The 22,628-nt window shown below is 32.2% G+C and overlaps 1 protein-coding gene across 1 annotated transcript in view; it reads left to right on the forward strand.

Moving 5' to 3' along the window:
* Window positions 1–861: 861 nt before the first annotated feature.
* The window catches only part of dpr6 (defective proboscis extension response 6), a 232,119-nt gene continuing 210,352 nt past the window's right edge, over window positions 862–22,628 (forward strand). The window contains exon 1 of the mRNA XM_036364411.2: window positions 862–2,554. The gene's annotated coding sequence lies outside the window, so the exon portion shown is untranslated. The remainder of the gene's footprint in view (window positions 2,555–22,628) is intronic.

Below are 22,628 nucleotides of genomic sequence, written 5' to 3' on the forward strand. Positions count from 1 at the left end.
CAAAATTAACTATAAAAAGAGATTTAACTATTTACAATTTTGGAAAAAAAGGCAACAAGTCTTTCGCTTTATGTAAGAAATTTCCATACTTAAGGATTCTTGTCTTAGCATAAAATATCGAGAAGTGTTTGCTTTAAGTCCTGCCTTCTTTGACTGGAAATAAATCCGTTGCATTTTGCTTTAACTGCTTAAGAAACGTTTTCACCAAATAGTCCTTTTTAATTCATACATTAACAATGTTTACTTTTCCGTCCGTAGCCAAACTATAAGCTAAGGCATTTGAAATGTGTTAAGCTTACTGGGAAATTGTATAAATATCCCGTTATAGATATTATTTTTGTAATATCCCTTTAGTGACTGTCTCTTCTTATATACGAGTACTTTGAAGAGAAATTTCGAAAAAATTTCGACAAAAAATATAAAATAATTGTTAATTTGAGCCAAATATCTTACGAACAGCTGACAGTTGGGATATGTTTAGACCTATATTATAGTAGCATGCCTGTGTTACATACGGAGCAAAAATCCTCTCAAAATTTGGAGAGCAAAGCAAGTATAACAAAGAGAGCGCATCTGCGCAAACAAGCCCACATATTTCATTCATCAACTGAGCTAAGTTAAACCTAACATATTACTGTTAACTAGAGAATACCCGAAAGTTATGCTAAGTATATTGTCACATGTTATTTATCACACACGAATCGCACGAAGTCAAGAAGACACTGCACGACTGGATGAGGTGCAACACGGCGCTAAGGGCAAAATGTTTGGACCAAAATACAGCAAACGCTAGTGACAGGTCAGTTCAAAAGGCGCTGGCTGAGTGTTCGTAAGCAAAACTCGGAAGAGCAATGCAAAGCAAACAGGCAGCGACACAACAGCAACAGTAAACAGTGAACAGTGGCAAAGCCAAGCAGTTGCAACAGCAGTAAAACGGTAGCGAAATATTGAGACGGTCGTTGCGCTTGCAAAATACTACAGTTCGCGCTAGTACGCGATGTTATATCGGCGAGCAACAACGTCGCGATGCTGTGCGTTGCGCCCGAAAGCAAGGAAATTTATTTAAAGTCAATAAATTGTATTAATTTAAAAGCAATTTGTGCAAGTTAAATGTAGGCGAAGTAAATAAGAGTGCGTGCAGCTGTCGTTGACAAATTACAATATATATATATATATATACAATGATATAAAAATTAAACAAGAAGGTGTAGCAAAAGAGTGCAAATTGCTGACATATCCTTGTGTTGCCTGAAATTGTCGAGTTGGGAATTTTCGTGTGCGAATTTTCAAGGCGACCAGCTGTAAAGCGGTTAAATACAATCGAAAGTTTAAGGCTGCTGGCCTGTACTGGTGTTTTTGTGTGGGTGTGAGTATAGCGTCGGCATTAGTCCACACAATCAATAACAACAAATTATTTGAGATTTTGCCAAGGGTGTGAACGTGCAAATGCGAAAGCAAACAAAAAGCGTGTCAGATAAAGGCAGTGAAAAACAAAAGGCACTTGGCTTAAAAGCTTGTAGTTTGGGCTACGAATACCAAGCGAAGATTTTGGCAATGAAGAAGAAGAAAAGTGAAAAATAAAACGTGTAGTAAAAGAGGAGTCAATAATAATTAGCAAAGCAGAAAATGTTTCACTTATATTGAGTGCGCACAAATCGGCTTAAAAAGATTAAAACTGGCATATATGTGTGTAAATACAGTTATATGTATGTAATTAAAGATAGTGTGCGCGTGCCAATGGTTGTGTGGGTGCGAGAACCCATTAAATAAAAACAAATTGTCAATTTCTAGTGAAATATTTACGAGTATTTAAGTGATTAAGTCAACACAAACAACAACAACAATAATAACAAAACCAACAATAATAATAAAAACAATAATAACAAAAAACAACAATAAAAACATTAATATAGTAAACATTAAGTCAGCAACAACAAAGATTATAAGAAAAACACCAACAACAACATTTGAGCTGCCGACGCCGGTCTGAACGGAAGTAAACCACTCCATATATGCGCATTCATACCAGTTTTCACTCACATACATACAAATATATGCGTGCTTGTCTCAGTGTGTGTGTGTGCGATGCGTTAAACTCCATCACCGACACCACCACAGGCTCGGCCAGTGTGTTGTTGTGCCAATTTAATTAGCAAAAGTGTGTGCTGCGGTGCTCGGGAGTGGCAGCCAGTGTGACAGACGTTGTGGCAAACAACAACAAAAATAACAACAATAGCCAAAAATGAAATAGCGTTTCTTTAGCGCGGCATTAAAAGCGCAAAGTTGAAATCGTTGACGCTGAAACAGCAGCAGCAGCGACGGCGGCAGCTGTTGCCGGTAGTTGGAAGTTGCAAGTTTTCACGTGTTTTAGTGTGCGTGCGCGTGTGTGCTTGTATGTAAAAAGTGCAGAAAAGGCAAAGGCCTGCGAAATGTAGCTGAAAAAAGTGGCGCGCATAGAAAGCATAACAACAGCAACACAGCGTCACTGCAACAAAAACTACTCTACTTACGCTCCAAAGCAACGGCGTGGAGTTGCAATTTGTGGAAGCAGAAGGTGAGTACAACAACAACAACTAGTGCAAATACGTTTACAAAAAGGTACGCAGCCGTGTTGGTTTCTTGTTTTGGCGCCCTCTGCGAGTCGGAATGGCCTGCCAATTATTTGTTTTGAGTTTGATGTTGTGGATGAAAGCGCGCCTTTCACTCGGTGTGTGTGTGTGTGTGCGAGTGTGTGTTTGTTTTCACACTGCAGTGATTTTAGGCACAAGCACCCAGCAAAGCATTAGCAGACAGCCGCGACTGACGCCTAAGCGCTGTGCTCCTTTGTGAATTTCACATGCTCATATAAACACACTCACACATTCACATAGGTGTATGCATGTGTGCAGTTGTTGGGCAGGGATAAGTGCCAGCAAAAGTGTTGTGTTGGGCAACAAAAGTAATCGCACACATGCTGCCTGCTTTAACCGTTGCGTTAGTTTGTACAAATACGTGGGGTTAAAAGTGGACTGTTTGTTCGCTGTACGCGCCTGAAAGTCTGCTAAAACCAGTGTTATTTGCAGTGCAAAAACGACAAAACAGAGCGTGTGGCATACTTTAGGGCTAAATTGCAGTTTACACACTAAATTTTTAACGGTACTGCCAGTGCCATAGTTTAAGTGGCAGCAAAAAAAAAATCGCAGGTAGGAATAGAAGTCGTTTGGCATAATGCGGTCTGTGGCTGAATTAAAAATGTATATTTAGTAGAATTTAGAGTTTAGATTATTCATTTGTTTTTAAAAAATTTTTCGAAAAATTCTGCTATAAATTTTTGTGTTTTCCAAAGAATAAAATACTCAATTTTCACATGTCTAATAATGTTTTCTCAGACAATTTTATTAATTAATAAAATAAAAACTACATTTTTTATAGCAAAACGCGTAAAAAAAGATGTTTATCTGTGTTTTGATATCTTTTCAAATAAAGTTTTTTATACAAGGTATTAATTTTGATCCAGCAGTTTGTATGTTTGCTATATGCTATCGTGGTTTGATCTGAGAAATTTGTTCAGAAATTGTTGCATTGTAGCAAATAATTTTTGTAAAATTTCGTAAAGATATGTTGTCAAATAGAAAAGTTTTCCATATGAGAACTCGATTTTGATATATCACTTTGTATGGCACATAAATGTTATAGTGATCCGATATCGGTTATTGCAACATGCGAGCAGCTTTTTGAGAAGAAAAATACATGTGCAACATTTCAGATCAATATCTCAAAAACTGAGGGCAGAGTTGGCGTATAGACAGACAGTTAGACGCTGTTCTTGCGCTAAAAATTAATTTAGAATGTACCAAATTTTCAGAAATAATTTGAGATTTTCAAACTTGGAAAGCATTGTGCAAACCATAGATTCGAAAAATACTTTCTATCAAGCATAAAGCTTGTATAATTTACACTAATATCTTAATATTCAAGGAACATTTGGTCCAGCCTTTAGATTTCATCACTTTAGGCATTCATGTCATAATTTGTTCATAATGAGTCCTATTTGCGCAAGCGCTATGGAATAAGTATATAATAATTATCTTTTACGGTTTCCCGGCATAAAACAGATAATGTTTAAACATTAATACAAATTTTAAATGTCGTTTAACACATTTAGAATTATAAACAATGAGTTCTTCACTTACTGACACCAATTAAAAGTATTTAAACTGTATGCTTTCATGTGATATTATATTATATTCATATGTGTATATGTATATGTACATCATCTTGTTATATCGACCTCAACATCATTATCTAAACAAAAACCAAATATGTGATAAATCACTCGAGTGCATGCTATAACGAAGAGGAAGCAGGAGAAACATCACACAAAGAAATAAGTTAAAAGGAAGTCAGTGTTAAGAAGGTACGCACTTGCAGCCGAAACCAATTTACGTGTCTCCAATTCAGTTAAGTGCCGGAAAAAATGTGTGAAAATGTGCCTTAAGGAAGGGAATAGAAGTAACTTGAAAGGGGATCAAACACAGATAATGAGGAAATGAGTTTTAAAAGGAGTTGAAATATTTTTAATTAAGCAAATCAAGATGTTACCTGCCCAGCAGGCAGATAAACAGATAAATGTATTAACGAAAGTAAAATAATGAATGTGCTATATGACAGTTACAGGCAGTCGTAAAATGAATGTAGTAATTATGTGATGTGAAATGATTTACTATTTTGAGTTTAATGGTATTGAACCCCAAGAATTTGTTCTTTTTTGAATAAGCATATATTATATGTGGCTTTTAATTAACTTTTTTGTATAATACTATTATATTATAATTAGTTTAATACAAGAAGCTTGACATATTTTGTAAAGAACGAAGAAATGACCAATTATAAATAATATTTCCATATAAAAGTTAAAAAATTTAAAATTCAGGGCGAAATATTAAAAACATAATTATATCCAACTATTCAGATTAGTATTTAATTTTTTCACTTATGTAAAATAAGATAAAAAACTATGCCTTAACATAATAGAACATAACTTAACGTAACATAAATTAACATGACGAAACATAACATAATGTATCATAACATAACATAACACAACATAATTTAAATAGTATAAATTACAATAAATTTAATAACCTAAAATATAATAACCTAACTTACACACGATGTAAAGTTGATCAAGTACTTAGTCATGCCATAAGTTTGGTTACAAGTTCACGCCGTTAGAAAAATCAAACTATAATAAAATTTTGAATACAATTAATTTTATTTAATACTGTGGTTTCTATTGGTATTAAGGATGCTGCTCGAACTAACGAGGTTTTGAAACTCTCCATATTTAGTTCTGTACGATATTGGACAGGCCGTGTTCTCCAACTTTGACTACAAACTATAGTTAAATGGAGTTAAATCTAAACTTCCAGACGGCTGATCGTTTGCAGCTATGAAGATAGGAATAGGCTTTTATCTTGCTGAAAAATCCATTGCTCTTCATCGAAGAGAGTATTGCATAACTGCATTACCAGATCTTCTAAAACATCCTGCTGGTACTTATTACCCAGTTTTAACCCCTTTCCCACAGAGCTGAAGCGCTATAATGCGTTTACAACAGACTCCCTACAAAATCAATACAAGTACAACAGCTCGATGATGTTCACGTTGAATTCTTGGAATAAATTTTTTTGGCGTTTTTGGAAGTTTTTCGACAGTGAAAATATCTTTATCTGTAAAAAGAATGCATAGAGTTAACTGAGAACTTAAATTAGTTTGAAATTAATTAAAGAGCTTTGTTTTAGATATTCTAGTGAAACAAAATGAGAGAGCTTAAGTTAAAAAATAACGAGTTGGACTCTTTTGAAATCTATAGAAATAAGACAAAACAATAAAAATAAAAAAAATTGCACGTAGTTAGCATTTTATTTCCATTCAAATATTCACTATTTTAAAACTGTTTATTAAACGAAAAAAAAAATAAAAAAATTTTGCTATAAAAAATATGTGCATACACGTATATCTAGTTTCCATGTGATACTCTGAGTGATGCTAAGCATAGCTGTTCATGACTTTCAAGCTTGTGACATGACAATGACAGTTTGAAGTGACAAAGCTTATTAATTAATGTTGCCACTGCCATTACTTGGAATATAGGAAAATCTTTTTTCTATTGAAATAAAATAAAAAAGAACATCTTTTCTTTGCTTTTAGTCTGCTTAGATACTTTGCGGGATTAAAAATATATATATATTCTTAAGCTTTATGCTTTATATTCTACCTCTAATTGATTTAATGCAAATGTGCGCAGAGTGAACGCAGATGTCAATGAAATACTCGGATGATTTTTTTTACTTACATATACGAAAATGAAAAGAAATGATTGTGAAAAAGCGAAAATATGAAAATATGAGCATAAATAATAAAGTTATGAACATTACCTTCCAGACAAGTAGGAGTTTTAAGTAGGTCATAATCCAGAAAAAAACAAAAAAAAACAAAATTAAATTAGACTAATTGGTAGATATGAGTAATGAAGACTTGCTTTTGGCATACTAGAATGATTAAAGTCAAAGCGGTTTGAAAACCAAAACAAGACTAAGAAATTCTTAAATAAGTTGGTTAGCTTTGGTGGTAGTACCTTTTGGCTCTGTTCTTCAATAAGCTGTGAGTAAAGTATTTACAAATGTAGAAATGCATAAAGTAAGACGAAAATTGAGAATACTAGTATATACTTTATACTAATGCAAAGGAGATGAAGTAAGGCTGAATATTTTAGCAAAGTTTTCTTGGTTTCTTTGAGCTTTAATATTAGTGATGAACGAAGATATGCGAAACCATTTTTTTTAACAATAAAAACTTTGGTTTGAGGATGTACAAGTTAATATTTATTAGATCAGAGCTGCTATTTGGATATTAATGTAAATATATATTACAGATGGAGTTATTACATATTTAATATTAATATAATTAATACTTTTATAGCTGTGATTTTTCTTCGGAAACTGCGCCTTTTATTTTAAAAATTCTAAACTGAAAAAAAAAACAAATAGCAATCAATAATATCATTTATTTCTGAGAAATATATGGAAATAAAAACCATACAAGCTTGAAAAACCCACATTTTTTGATTTGTATATTTTTGGATATACTGTCATACATGTTTTTTCACTATAAACTTAAGTATATATAATATTGAAATTATCGATAAAAACTTTTTATTGTCAATTTGAACAAAACTTCTCGCTTAAGTGTCTCTATTTTTTCGTGAAAGTAACAAAAATTAAAAATTTCACTCTGCATTTATATTTACCATGCAGTGATAATTCTATGAAATACATAACTTAAAAATAAACATAACTTAAACTTTTTTTAATTTACAATTTAAATGTAGGCAGCATTTAATTGATATTATGTAAAATTGCAATAGAATTTACTTTGCCTATATTTAGGCGTATTGTTGTATATTCTTTATCAAAGTTTAACACCTATATTTAATTTCTCATAACCTGAAGAGGGAATACTAAGTTTGCTACGAAGTTTGTAACACACAAAAGGAAACGTTGACGACCTATAAAGTATTAACCCGTGAACGGTATTATAGCTTCGATAAGTTGACGTTTTTTCTTGTTTTGCTTACATTTTAATATCACGGGACTGTTTAATTTGCGCCACCCTAATACATAAAGTTACAAAAAGTTGCCAAACCCTTAAACCATACTGCCCTGAAAATAAAAATAAATACATGTTGCTTACATTTAAGCGTACTTTTATTTTTAACTTAGTCCTTAACTTTATTGCTAATGTGATCAGAAATTCTGGCGGGGCTCTTTAACTATCGGATGAAAACTTTTACATATGTGTACATAAAATTTTTGAATAACGATAACTTAGCTTAACTTAACGTAACATAGCATAACTTAACTTAACACAACATAACTTAACGTAACTTAAAGTAGAAGAAATAAGAAAGAATAGCGGAAACTAACGTTATATAAAATACCTTAACAGAAAATAACGTAACGTTACTTAACATAAGATAAAATGAACATAAAATAATGAATGTCCTTGCGCAGTTACATATACACAAAAAAAGATAAATATATTAAATCTAGATATCCTTTTAATATATTATATTTTCATAACATACCTATTTACTTCTAAAGTTACTAAAGTTAAGTTAGGTTTGAATGTCAGTGGAAATTTCTGAAAAAGCCTATCACATTCAAGCAAAAGTCAAAGAAAACCACAAATACCGTGAAATGAACGCACTATCCATCATTATTGTATTGGATTTCGCACATTTATTTCACTGCTCTGCATTCATAAAGTGAAACTTGAAAAATCATAGTATATGACGAAGCAAAAATATTTCGCAAGAGAAAATCACTTGTGCTCAGATATTTATTTAATAGTTTTGCGAATGAAAGTGAAACAATAAATCGCTGCTACGCAATTTAATGGTCCATTGCATTACTATTGTTTGTTTGTTTGGGTCAGAGTTGCATTTACAAATTGCTGTTCTGTGAAATGTTAAATGCGATTGCTCTGCGTTTTATTATTGTATATCGGTTGTTGATTTTTTTAATTACTTTGCCCGCAAATACAAATGGAATGGAATTTTTGCAAATAAAATGAATGAAGTGATTGGTTTGCTGGATGCGTGCTTAAGTGAATGGAAGAACTGTGATACTTTTGAGATATTATTTTATTGAAAAATTATAATTTTTTACTTTATGTCTTTAGTTTTCTAAATAAAATGAAATAAATATTTAAAAAACAAAAGCAGTGACATTTTTTTGAGAAGCGCTACCACCTGCTTGAAATTTCTTATGAAACTTTAATGAGTGTAAGTTAAGATTATGATTATTATGTATATGATTAGTAGGTAAAGAAACGATTTTTGTTTTTGAAACAAATTAGGAATTGAAAATTTTTTTGAGGAGCGCAGCCACCTGTCTTAAGTTTCTTATTAAATTACACTGAATAAATGCAATTATGATTTGCTATATGGTCAATAGGTTTAGGAAAGGTTATTATTTTGAAAAAAAAATAATTGCAAAAAGGGATCTACGTACTAAATATGTTTTATTTAAAAAATTAATTATTACATATTAATTATATAGTCAATAAAGGCTTATGAAATATATGACTTTCTTTTTTAAAGGATTACCGAAATTTTTATATACATAGTAAAAGTGGTAACCCAAAACTATACTGCAATAGGGGTATTAAGCAAAGGAGTTTTAATAAATTTTCTAGTTGAAAATATTATTAGAAAGGGTTGCCATTGATTTAAATTTTGAGACGTTTTGCCCCCTGTTTGAAAAATTTAACTAAATATTTATTGTTTAAGCTTACAACATAGTTTGAATGTCCTAATATATTTCTAAGCTCCCCACTCCCACAAAAAAGGAACTGAGCTGTAAGTTATTCAATAAATATATTAAACTGTATCTAACAACTAAATGAGTATATATTCGAATATTTATACCTTTATACTGATTTGAGTGTGCTTAACCCTCAATTTGCTGAAGCTTAAGATTTTCGAAATGTACTTTTCAGTAAGCTGGATTAGTAAATTCGAAGAATAATGCCTATAACATACATACACCAATTATGCAAATAATTATCAAATAGGCTGCATGTAAGTTAGAAACATTTATAGGCGATAGAAATTTTGCACAAAACTGTCCAAAATTCATGCAAGTCTACATAAACTTCCATGTGCACACATCCATAAATTTCGAGAATGATTCCATTTGCCAAACTTTGCTGCACCTTTAACCCATTTTGTGTTTGTTTGCTATTTCTGTATGATAACTGATATCACTGTTTGGTATATATACATGTCTGCCTCGTACAGTGTGTGCTAGAGCATAGGCTTATGCTTTTAAAACTTTTTATCTACAATTGGCATTCATTAAAAACTTTTAGCAAATCCATTTTAAAGCTAATGTTTTTTCGTGGCGCAAAACTGCTTATGTACATAGTAGAGTAAATATATAATAGCTAAGCAAATAATTCGTATTTTTAAAAAAAAATCATATTTTTTCTAGCGAAATCTAATGTGAAAAGCAAGAATACCAAAACATTTAAAATTATTTAGTTTTAATAAATAAATTTCAAACAGAAAATTAATTGGACGTCAAATGATTGTTTTATCAAATTTTTTCCGGATTTAGTATGCTTAACAAACCGAGAAGTGGAATATAAAAAATTTCAAAATATCTCACTCGTCATTTTTGTTTAGATTTGACAGTTTGTATGAAATTTCTAAATTACTTTGATTTGATATTTTATGCTGAAATTGGAGCCATGCGTTTAAATGTATGCCACACTTAATTTATGTTGTCTTAAATAACACTTTGCCTATATTTAGGCGTACTATTATAAGTAACTTAGTATAAATAAAGTTTCAAACCTAATTCAATATTTTTTTCTGGTAACATTAAAATATCACGGAACTAGCAAATTCTCGCCACAGTAAAAATATAACTATATAAAACTATATAAAAAGAGTTATAGCGATAAAAGTTCCCAAATCTCTATATTTGATATAAACAGATTCCTTTCAAATTCATAATCATATGACTGTCCTGAAAAAAAAAATTATATAAATGTCTCTTTTAAAATTTATAAACGGGCGACTGTCCTGAAAAGAAAATGAAGAAAATGTTGCCTACAATTAGGCGCACTGTTTGCTATTACTTATTATTTATCGAAGTCAGGCACCTAATATCTTAAATATTATTTCTGCATACAAAGAACCATTTACACCAGTAAAGTGGGTTAAAATGCATTTAAGAACAAAATCTTTTAAATATCTACCAATTTTCGCCCTCATTATTTTTTGCTCGATACATACAGTCAAGAGCTTATGAAATCTCTATAAATACTGCGTAAAACCTTTTTATATTATAAACTAGGTACACATATTAAGTTTGCACGAAGCACCCAGAAGGAAACGTCGGAGACGAAGAGATTAGTCGATTGAGCCATGTCCGTCTGCTTATCCGTCCGTCTATATATACGCGAACTTGTCTCTTAGTTTTTGAGATTTTACTCTGAAATTTCGCACACGTCCTTTTCTTCCGAAGAAGCTGCTCATATGTTGGAACTGCTTAGATTGGCCCACTATAGCTTATACCTGTCATGCAAACTGAACGAACGATTTTTTAGTTGACTCGATATCTTAAAAAAATATGGTATGGATTATTGCCCAAGCCAATGGTGCAATTTCAAAAGAAATTGTACAGATCGGATCACTATAGCGTATAGCTGCCATACAAACTGAACGATCGGAATGAAGTGCTTGTATGGAAAACTTTTTATTTGAAAATATATCTTCAAGAAATTTGGCACGGATTCAAAGAAATTGTTCAGATTGAGTAAAACATAATGATTCTTGTAAGGAATCGCTTGTATTTGTAAAGGGTATTATTGCTTTGGTGCAACCAAGTTAACGTTTTTTATTGTTCAAATTTAAAAAAGAAACGTCTACTCTCCAAATAACTACTCTAATACTCGTTAGGAATATCTCTGTGATCAGTGCGAATCTACATAGTCACCTTTCTGAAGGCGCCGTTAATATTTAGTGTTTGCAAGACTCATATATTACATGACTTCGCACCGAAATACACTTGTTCTCGTAAATGTCTAGCCACCTGTGTGACAATAAATAGGTCAGCAGCATTTTGTGGTACATACCTAGACGCCAACACCTTAGCACTCAGGAGACAGTTTTGCTTGGTGCCTTTATTCATGGCGTTTATGAACCGGACAGTGACAAGATAAAAATTTAGCACAACCAACTAAGTCCACAAGGAAAAAAAAGTTGGAATTAAAATACGCACACAAAGGAAAAAAGGACAAGGACAGCGAAAAGTGTGGCCGGTGACACATAAAACGAAATGTGGTGCAGGCAGTTAAGCGGACGGTTGTAGATATATATACATATATATTAAGTTATGTATATAGTAAATATTATATATATAAGTTGTATATGTATTTAACTGTAAGCATGTCTGGGTACAGACGTTAATCAGCAAACGCTTTAGCTTTGTGAATTCGTAAAGCATCAGCTATAGATGCCTAAAACATTCAAAGTTTTACTAAAACTACGTGGTCGTCGTGTTATTGTCGTTGTTGTTGCTATATACAAGTATTATGCGTTATTTTGACACTCGTTAGAATTTTTGTTATTTTTGTTTTATTCCTTTGTGCCTGCGTTGGCAGCGAAAACCATTTAAGTTTCTTATCTCTGCCGGCGCGGCGAGTAAGCTTGGAAATTTGCATGTTAGTAGCTGTTGTTGTTATTGCTGCTGTTACTGTTGCAACATAATTTAAACTTCTGCCAGTTGAATTTAGTTTTAGCGCTGACGTACATTGTTTTTGTTGTTGTGCTCGCTGTTCTCGTTGTTGTTGGCTGTTTGTTTTTAACGGCTGCTGCCAAGGTGTCCTCCCGCCTGTCAGTTTGTTTTATCTCTTTGTAGCACTTTTATTATTACACTTATTTACCCACGCTGACGCAAAGCTGTATGCGTGACTGTATATATGTATATATATATATACCGTATATATATATATATATGTCGCATTGCGTTTATCTTCATTTTGTGTGTGCTTTGCGCATTTGCTCTCATTCGTTCGCTCGTTGCACGTGCATCGGTGGCGCATATCTGCGTGTCGCAATTTTTTGGAAATTAAATTTGAATTTTTATGTTTTGGCGTTTTCATGTTTATTGTCTTACGCGCTGACTCTGGCTGGGTCTATGGCGTTTGTTGCTGCCTGCTCCCTCTTTTGATTGTCCTGCTACTTTTCTGTCTTCGTCTCGTTCTCCTCTTTGTGTGTTTAAACGCTAACTTGTATTTAGAAGTTTCAATGCCCTCTATCTTGTGAGGCAGTCTTTCGCTTTTACGATTGCCTTTTGACGTAATGTTGAAGCTTCAAATTGCTGCTGTAATGCTTGCTATTATTGCTTCAACGCCCGCTTTATATTAACAGCGCCCTTGTCTATTGTTTGTTTTGCTTTTGTTGCTTTTATTGCTGCTGCTTGTTGACTGCTATCTGCTCTTTTTAGTTGCTGTTGTTGTTATTGTTGTATTAGTCAACGCAATCATTACAATGCTCGGCATAAATTATAATTTCCGTCATTAACATATTTGAATAAATTAGCAATACAAGCCATGCTCGAGTTACACTTGCCGCGAACAACATCTCACAAACAAATATACAACATGGAAGTATTATTTATATAGAATGCACACATACATACCCTAAAATACATAAACACTAGGGCGCCCGTTATTTCCTATGTTGATTTTTTGTAGCTAACGTCCCCTGAAGTTTCAGTACACCATGTCGTATGAGCAACACAGAATTTATAAGGAACTTGCATGAATGCTCAGTATATTTGATGCATGTCTTTAGCTGCGTATAACTTTTAAAGGAATATTTTATATGTATTGTACAATATTATTATATACATTTCATTAATTTGTAGGCTTCTTTGCTTTAGAGATAACAAATTTAATGCAGCAGATTAAAAAATTCAATATTAAGTCCATTGGAAAATTAAAATAACTTAGGCATGGTTTGAATTGTAAATAGACAGTTTGTTTACATTGTATAATTTTTTAGCGTAGAAATTGAAACTTTCGGTGAAGATTAGCAAAAAAATAAAATCAACATGGGAAATAACGGACACCCTAATATCTTCATACATACACATACAAGTATATACACATAAATTTCTTTGGTATTCTAAAGTGCCACGGATTTAAAAATCAGCATCGCTTTAAGTGTTTCAAGGATGCTTAGATGTGTACTTAAGAAACCTCGGTAACGAGTTCTTTTCATACATCATGCATATACACCTGCTATTCTTAAGGCGTTTTGTGCAAAACACACACACATTTACACACAAGATAGGTAAGACCTACATAAGTATGTGAAAATTGGTGTAATATTTTGCAAACTCAAGTTAACATTTCATGGAAAATAGCGAAGAAGACTCATTGAAGGAATGTTTTTGCTAAAAAAAAATCATATGTTCAAAAAAGAATCGAGAGTTGAGAGTAAAATGCAGATACTTAGCTAGAGAAATTTAATGCTTTTTATGAATTCTTTCATGCATGATTGAGATTTTAGTGTAAGGAGTACTTTAGAGCCATTTATTATGTTTTATTATATTTTTTAAACAAACCTGAAATTAATGTGTGCTAATTCGAAAAACAGTTAGCCAAGATAAAAAGATTTGGAAAAAAAAGATGAAAAAACATATCGCCAACGGTTTTTAATAGTAATCGTCCTTCGGCGAATGCAAAAAAAACATGGCTTAACATGAAATATCTGTTGGCTTCGGCTGCTATAATATTCTTCACAGGTGCAATTATTTTGAGTTGTCCGATTTGAACACTATTTTCGGAGATTGTAGTGTTGATTTACACAATAATCAATGCTGAATTGAAAATATCTTGCTAAATAAAAAAGTTTACCATATAAGCACGTGATTTTGATATGATAAACAGCTGCCCAAAAAAACTCTTACTTAATGACAAGCGTTAGCCGAGGCTTATTAAAAACCTATTAGAACTAAGAAAAGTTTGACCAGCAGCAGAAAAATTCCTGATATCACCAAAGCTTAGTAGAACAAATTAATCAAAGTAAGAGGCAAAAAAAAATTTCATTCACAATGTGAAAAAAAATTTTTCATAAAAGCGAGAAGAAATTAAGTGTTATTTTCGTGCTTCCAGAATCCGAAACTACATTTCTCTAAAGTTTTTTTCAAATGAATTTTTCTTATCAAACATCTTAATCCTCTTCAATTACTCACACATGCAAATATGTGTCCACGGAATATCTAATTTCCTACATACAAATGTATTTATGTATACAATGTAATACACAACCGCTGGTGTGGTGAAATATGCGTGAGCTGAAAGCCCAAATGTGTTTTATATGCTAATACTTACACACACACACATATACATACACATAAGCATGTACATGTTTAAATAATTTTCTGCTGACCACGCTCAATTTGTATATTTGTTCCTGCTTATCCAACTGTTAAAGCGAATATCTCAGCGTGTAGGTGTATGTGTGTGTGTGTGTTGAAAATGAAAGCGCAGAGAATAGAGCTGTGAAGCGCATTAAATAAAACACTAATGTGGGTGAACAGTTGCACTGCGGATATAAGCCAAGGACAACGGTGGACAAGCCATGGATGCAAATCAGCAGCAGAAAGGCGAAGGCAATCACAAAGGATGGGTTTGTTGATTCACTTGCTTTTCGCTATTTGCTGTTTGCAAATGTAAATGTGAATTACTTAGTTTGCGTTTCATTCTTTATTTTCAACACTTCTGTTTCGTCTCCCTTTGTCGCACTGGAAAATTATACACTTCAGAGTGGGCTACTACAGCACAAGTTTCAAAACATCGAAAAAGAATTTTTTTTTGGTGGAGTCAAATGAAATCTACCATTTATATATGTATGTAGTTTGTTTTTCTCAGTTGCCTGACTTAGTTTTTCTGTACTTGCCAGTTTGTCAAAGTGACTTTTAAATCACTTATTTTAGAGTTCAAGTGGTAAATGTAAATATTTAAAAATTCCAGCAACTTTTGCGTGTAAAAGGAGTTATTGGATGTATATACACCGGTACATTTGTCTTACTTTGAGGTTAGATTAGCTTACATTACTATTGCTGTTTTTAGTGGTTTCACAATAGCAATAAGTACATATCATAGATGTGTGAAGGAAAATGTATAAGAAATAGGAAATTATATTTCTAAAGAAGCTTATGATGAGCAACAATATACTGATTAGGTAAAATCAATACTTGGATATAACAAGATGACGTAATAAGTTCACAATCGAATAATATCTTGCATAGGATTCGTGATTTTTCAGTCAACAGAAGATAAACAATTCAAACAGAACTGTAACTTTTGACGAGACCGCTAATATCGGACCACTATAGAATGTGGCTGCCATACAAACTAATCGATCAAAATCTAGACTTTGTACAGAAAACTTTTTTATAATTATCTTCAAGAATTTGGCGTGGATTATTGTCTAAGGCAATGCAGTAATCTGCGAACATATTGCTTAGATCGGATGATTATAGGTTCTAGTTGCTATATAAACTGAGTGATCAAAATCAAGTTCTTGTATGAAAAATGTTTTCTCGTGAACATATCAGATTTTTCTAAGACGTCAAGTTATTTGGTATTAAATTGCATATCCAATATTTTATCGAATTCCTTGTGCTATCTTTCGCACTTTGTTGTTGTAAATTTGATATTTTTTCTTCCAGAGCAGAATATACACTAAGTACGATACTGACTTACGATTTTATGGAGATTGATCAACCGATACTAAGGGCCGTAGAGAGTAAATCGGATTGGACCGCATCCTGTACCCTCACCAGACCCCCTTATCCATTAATTTATTGATATTATATTTTTTTATTTCATGAAAAGTCAGTTTCATTTTAACATATAGATATTTTTTGTTGTTGTTAGATGTGCTCGAGTACAAATGTATATGATAATTTGATAATTATTGTGTAAGGCATCCTGAAGAAACCTTGACCAAAGACTTGCAAAATCGAAGGTGCCCTCACTGAGCACTACAAGTTGCTCTCTACTGTTTATCGGTAACCTTCTGGAGTGACCTTCTCCTAGTGACCTCCGAGCTCTTCAAAATGCTCGTATGCACTCAGTCATTTGATAAACGAATAGAAAATCCATAAAACTGTTCGCAAATATCTGTGACTCAAATCCCTGCTACTTGAAACTGAATAGCTCATCAAATTGCTATAGTGCGTCAAAAATCCACTTTGTGCGTCATTAGGTAAATAGCATCTTTTTCTGTGTTGTAAAAATACATTATCTATGTGTAAAGGTAATGATATATCTTTGTTCCCTAGAAGTGGAGCAAAATTGGTTAAAGTCTATTTTAATCCAGTTGCACAAATATGTGCTTTTAGAGGTAATTGAGATAAAAACGGTGTTAAGCTTTCCTCTGTATCTTAATTTTCTTCCAAATCCACCAAAATTTCACCAATTGATTTGATTACTTGGCATTTCAAAATGCTGAGTCGAATTACCAACAGAAGTCGAAAAATATATAATATCTGAGGATCTCCTTTAGTGAGCTTAGAACTACATAATAAGCCCATTATGATTTCCAGATGGTAAAACAGTCTAAATACTTACAGTTATGACATTCGAGCAGCACTTGCTGAATACTGAGTTATTTAAAAGTTTAAAGGAGCACGAGCCTATACACTGCTTTCACCTTGAGACAATACAATATAACTACCAACAAAAGTTTGCCCAATTTAACAACTTTTCTAAGCATATCAAACCATGCCGTCCGCATGCCTGTAGTTTTTTAAGCTGCTGCCACTTATTGTTGATATTAAACGCATCATTAAATGCTTAATAGGCATTGAGACCACTTAAATCTCCGAACACATTATCAGCACTGTTAAGTACAATGAATGTGGCTAACACAAACAACAAAGCACAAATTCTATATGCTCAAGTAAGTATATATGTATTTAAGCACACCAACACATTTATATACATATGAGGGGATCCTTTTAATTGAGATTATAGTCATATTGACATGAAATAATGACAGCAAGACAATGCGTTTGAGAGAGTATCCTTATGTCATTTATATATAGACTATATGCGCATTTGCTTATGTACACATACATGCATATGAATATACTATATAATCATGAATATATGTATATATTTAAAGGAGAAATTTATGCTGGCGAGCTTAGGAGTGTAGGGTTTCATAGAAGTTCTCTCATACTATATAAGTAGCATCTTTTGATTTGAAGGGTAAAATTTTGATATTGTATTAAGATAGTACCCTTTAAAATAAATAGTAATACTTTATATGATATCTTCAGAGATTGTAATCAGACTTCATTTCAATATTTTCAAAATGTGTCAATTCAGAATCTCCCATAAGCGGACACTGGCGGTGTACGGTTAATGGAGATGTCCGCTTGATAGAGCATCCGTTTAATAGATCTTTCACTGTAGTTTCTTCAAGACCAGGATCGATATTTTTTGAAACCCAAAAAAAAAAAAAAAAAATACTAATAGAATGAAACTTATTGGAAAAGGAAAATAATATTATATAACGAAAATTAAAGCATAATTATGTAACGCGCGCTCTACGGTAAGTAAGTAAGATTCAAACTTGCTTTTCTTATTTTCAGTTTGTATGACAGCTATATTATATAGTTGTCCGATCTAGAAAGTTTCTTCAGATAGCTTTGTCTTAGAAAATAATCTATACCAAATTTCGTGGAGATATCTTGTCAAATGAAAAAGTTTTGCGTACACGTACTTGATTCCGATCGCACAGTTCGTATGGCAACTATATGCTATAGTAGTTCGAAATCAGCGATTCCAACAAATGAGCAGTTTCTTGTAAAGAAAAGGACGTTTTGAGTATTAAAAACATCGCTGCAAACTTAATATACCCTGTTCAGCGTATAAAAAGCAGCTTTGATTCGTTTAGTGGGGTATTTTTTTGCATTTTTTTTTGGAAAATATACCACAAAGGACCTGCGGTATAAGCTATCCAAGTGAAATCCCTCTGTATCGACCCCTAATCAAACCTAACCTAAAATACAAATTAAAAAGTCAAAAACTTGTTTATCTAAATTTTTCTCATATATTTTGTGGTTATGTGAAAAGAGTGTTAACACAAAAGTTGTAGAACTTTTATGACCTAAAACTTTGCCATTTAACTTCTTTCGCAGGACTTGTAGTTTTACTGGAAATTGGGATTAACCATTTTCTACCTTTAAATCCATGCTAAGCTCTGCGTTTAATTATCATTTTGAAAAATCATATTCGTAAATGTTTTTGAAAAATAGTTTCTGTGTAGGCTTTTGCTTTAAAGCTGGAATGAAAACCGTGCATTATTGTTGTGAAAGCTTTAAAAATGGCTTTTGAAGGGCCTTTGTCCTTTGAAAAAAATGTAAGAGAGTTTTTAAATAATTGTGAAATTCTATCCAATGTTTTCTTATAATATATAACTCTTGTTGACTGAAGTTTATTTATAATTTAAAAGTGTTATTGTAACAGAATTTCAAGCAATTTATTCAACAGATATTTCAAAAATATTGAAGCAAACAATTATAATAAAATTTCTGTAAGTACAAATTTTATGAATTTAAATTCACATAATTTATCAATATAGTAAGGCCAAGATCCACATTTTGAAGAAAAAATCATTACGTTTTACGAGTGAACTCTAAGGAATACAAGGGTTTTCTAGATACCTTTCGTCTTGTAAAGATGAAGCTTTCAATGAAAAGAAATAAACGTGGGTACTATTAGATAATTCAGTGAGTGATATTCCATAGGTTAATCGAAATCGAATAGGTGGCATTTTACTGTGAACTCGCCAGAGCGAGTATAGAAAAAATTGAAGCTAATTTTAGCTCACTTTATCATTATATTTTGTCAATTTTTTTTTGCTTTTATAGTGCTTTTTCTTCTTTTTTATTCGTTTAACTCCCAGATATATTATATAATCTACTGAACACTCAATAGTATTCATTAAAATAACTTTTTTTTAACAAAAATTTAGCTGCATTCTGAAATACCCTTAACAACCAACGGTAACGGTATTTTCCTATTGTGTCGAACTCTTTAGTAAAAACTTCAGAAAAAGCTACACTATAGCAGTATGGTCTTATACAAATATACACGAAACTTTTGGAAGTTTAAAGCTAGGATCGCTTTAAAGATATACTCCACCTTCTAGACAAAGCTCCGTCTTTTAAATTAATTTTATCTCACACTCATACAATATAACTGAGGTATCATCTTTTTATATAGCGTCTGAAAGCGAAATAAATTTTCATCAAATTTTCAATGTATTTAAAGTTCAAAGTTATTTTAGGTATAACCGAGCATATGGGGCTATCTTCTTAGTAGCTGCTATGCTTTATCATACACAGCTGTAGTGCTGGAGCCACTAATTCCGCTCATAAGTAACTTAATTACTCACTTGCAATCTTAAAGCAGGAAGGTTGATGCCTTTACTTATGCACCCACATGTGTGTAGAAAAAAGTTTGTCTGTGTGTGCATAGTGCAACGATTATATGTGTGTGTGTGTTTGGTTGTATGTTGAAATAATTAATGCTACTCATATGACCTAAGGGAAAAGTTTAAGCTACACATATTACCAGCTGTGCACGAGCATTTGCTTGTGTGTGGAAGTGTGTGCAGGAGTGTGTGTGTGTGTAAGTTGTACTGTTACATAAATAAACATGTCTACTTTAGTTGTAGTGATAAAAAGGTAAATTGAATGCAGCATAAATTGCGGCGCTCAATGGTGTTGGGAGCAATAAATTGTGCTTCCAAGCTGTGAGCTGTAACAAATGAGAGTGTGGGCGAAAGTAAGAATGTGAGTAGGTTGAGTAAAAAGTGTGAGAAATAAAATTTTTAAAACATCTTTTAAATGAGCTTAATGTTGTTGCTTAAGTTATTAAATATGCAGTGAAGTAAAAGTTTTTTGGGAGAAAAAATTCATTTCTAAGTGGCTTTGAAAATCGTAATTTAGAGGGTCTTTTGAAAATTTCAAATCGAATGGTCCAGCCGTTTCAGAGAAATATTTGATACCGACTCTGAAACTAGCGTTTCTCCTTAAATAAACCATTTGTGAAGCACTGTTGTTGCAATATTTTATTTACATTTTTGTGTAATTCCAAGTTAAAAATGCGAAATTACGAAACACGAAAACGTTGCGCTCATAAATAGTTGCGCTGATTTTATATTATTTTTTAGACAAAAATTGTATCTGAAATAAATAATAAGCGGCAACAAGTTTTATATGCAAATTTTTGCGATTGAATTAAACTAAGTTAAAGTAAAAGTTTTGCTACGCTTCAAATTACAGATGCATTACACTTTGTTGGCATGCGGAAATTCCACTAAAGCGAAGCTAATTTTCAGCAACAAAGTTAGTATTTCAGCAGCAGCTCACAGATACACACACACATACATAACAAAAAACGTTCACTACGGCTGCAGCGACTATATGATACTCTTCACAATTGCATTTCTAATAGGATAAAAGGGTATAAAAGGATGTTTATTTCAATTTGGACCTTTCAGTTTGTGTGGTAGCTATATGCTATAGTGGTTGGATCTGAATAATTTCTGCGGAGATCGTAGCGTTGTCTTGAGCAATAATCCGTGCTAAATTTCGTGTAGATATCTTGTCAAATAAAAAATGTTCATGACAACGACTTAATTTTGACCGATCGGTTTGTATGGCAGCTATATGGCATAGTGCTCCGATATCGATTTTTAGGAAGAAAGGGACGTGTGCAAAATTTCAGACCGATATCTCAAAAATTAGTTCGCATATATACAGATAGACAGTCGGACAGACGGATAGACAGACGAACATATAATCATATAACCATGCTCATGGTATAAATATAGAGCATTATTATTCAGCTATATCAGCGAAATGCAAATTTTGCAGTAAGCAGTTGCTTGGCTTGCGCTTTAATTAATGCCATGTAAATACCGTTCTTTTTTTCCTTTGTGCCCCCTACTTTATTTATTTTATGAAATAGTTAAATGGTTGAGTGTACATATATATATATATTTAAACGACCACATTTTACTAATTCTAATTACTATACATATGTATATTATACATACTATATCTATATATATATATGATTAGGTGGGCAATTGAGGTGGGCCAAAAAAAAAAATTTAATTTTTTCACCTAAAATGACGAAAAAAATCTTAATTTTTTTTTTGATATCGTACATAATGTCCAAAATGACGAAAAAAATTCTGGTAAAGTTTTAAGTAAAAAAAAAATAAAAAATTAGAAAAAAAATCTCTTACGAATTAAGGTTGGACTTTGACCTCGAATAACTTTAGAACGAGTCGATTGAGTAAAAAGTCATCGTTAAATTCTCTGCAAGAATACGTTTTTATTTTTACTATACAAAAATTTTCTCTAATGCGTTAAGTAATCGAACAAAATATGAAAATATTATATTATATAATATATATATTATAATAATATATAATTGGAAAATCAAAAATCACCATGCGCTCAAAGTTAATATTATTATTAAGAGCTCAAACTTTGCCAGGTTTTTTTCGGAATTAGAGACGTATTTTGGATTCACGGTATCTAAGGAAAAAATGAAAAGTTTTGTTGTTTGGTCCACCCTAGTATAAAAATATACACGTATATATATACTTGTATACGTATCTACTAATAATAACTATACCTATATAAATATATACATATAAGCAAAGCAAATTACCTCACTTCTCCTGCACCAACACATAAGCAAACACATACATACACACGCAAACTTTCATTTACATTTTCTAAAATCAGCGAAGCATTCTAAAGCCAGCCAGCCAGCCAGCAAGGAAGTGAAATGGAAGAAACAACAAAAACATTAAAGAAAAAAACAAAAAGAGCAAAAAATAAATAAATATAAATGCCAACAAAAACGGAAATAAATAGTTATAATAAAATAAAAGTAAAAATGGCGCAGCAAAAAACCAAGCGACTATAAGCCAGATATGTATGTATGTATGTATGCAGTGGCAT

The sequence above is a fragment of the Bactrocera oleae genome, chromosome 6 (assembly GCF_042242935.1).
Source record: "Bactrocera oleae isolate idBacOlea1 chromosome 6, idBacOlea1, whole genome shotgun sequence".
Lineage (NCBI taxonomy): Eukaryota > Metazoa > Arthropoda > Insecta > Diptera > Tephritidae > Bactrocera > Bactrocera oleae.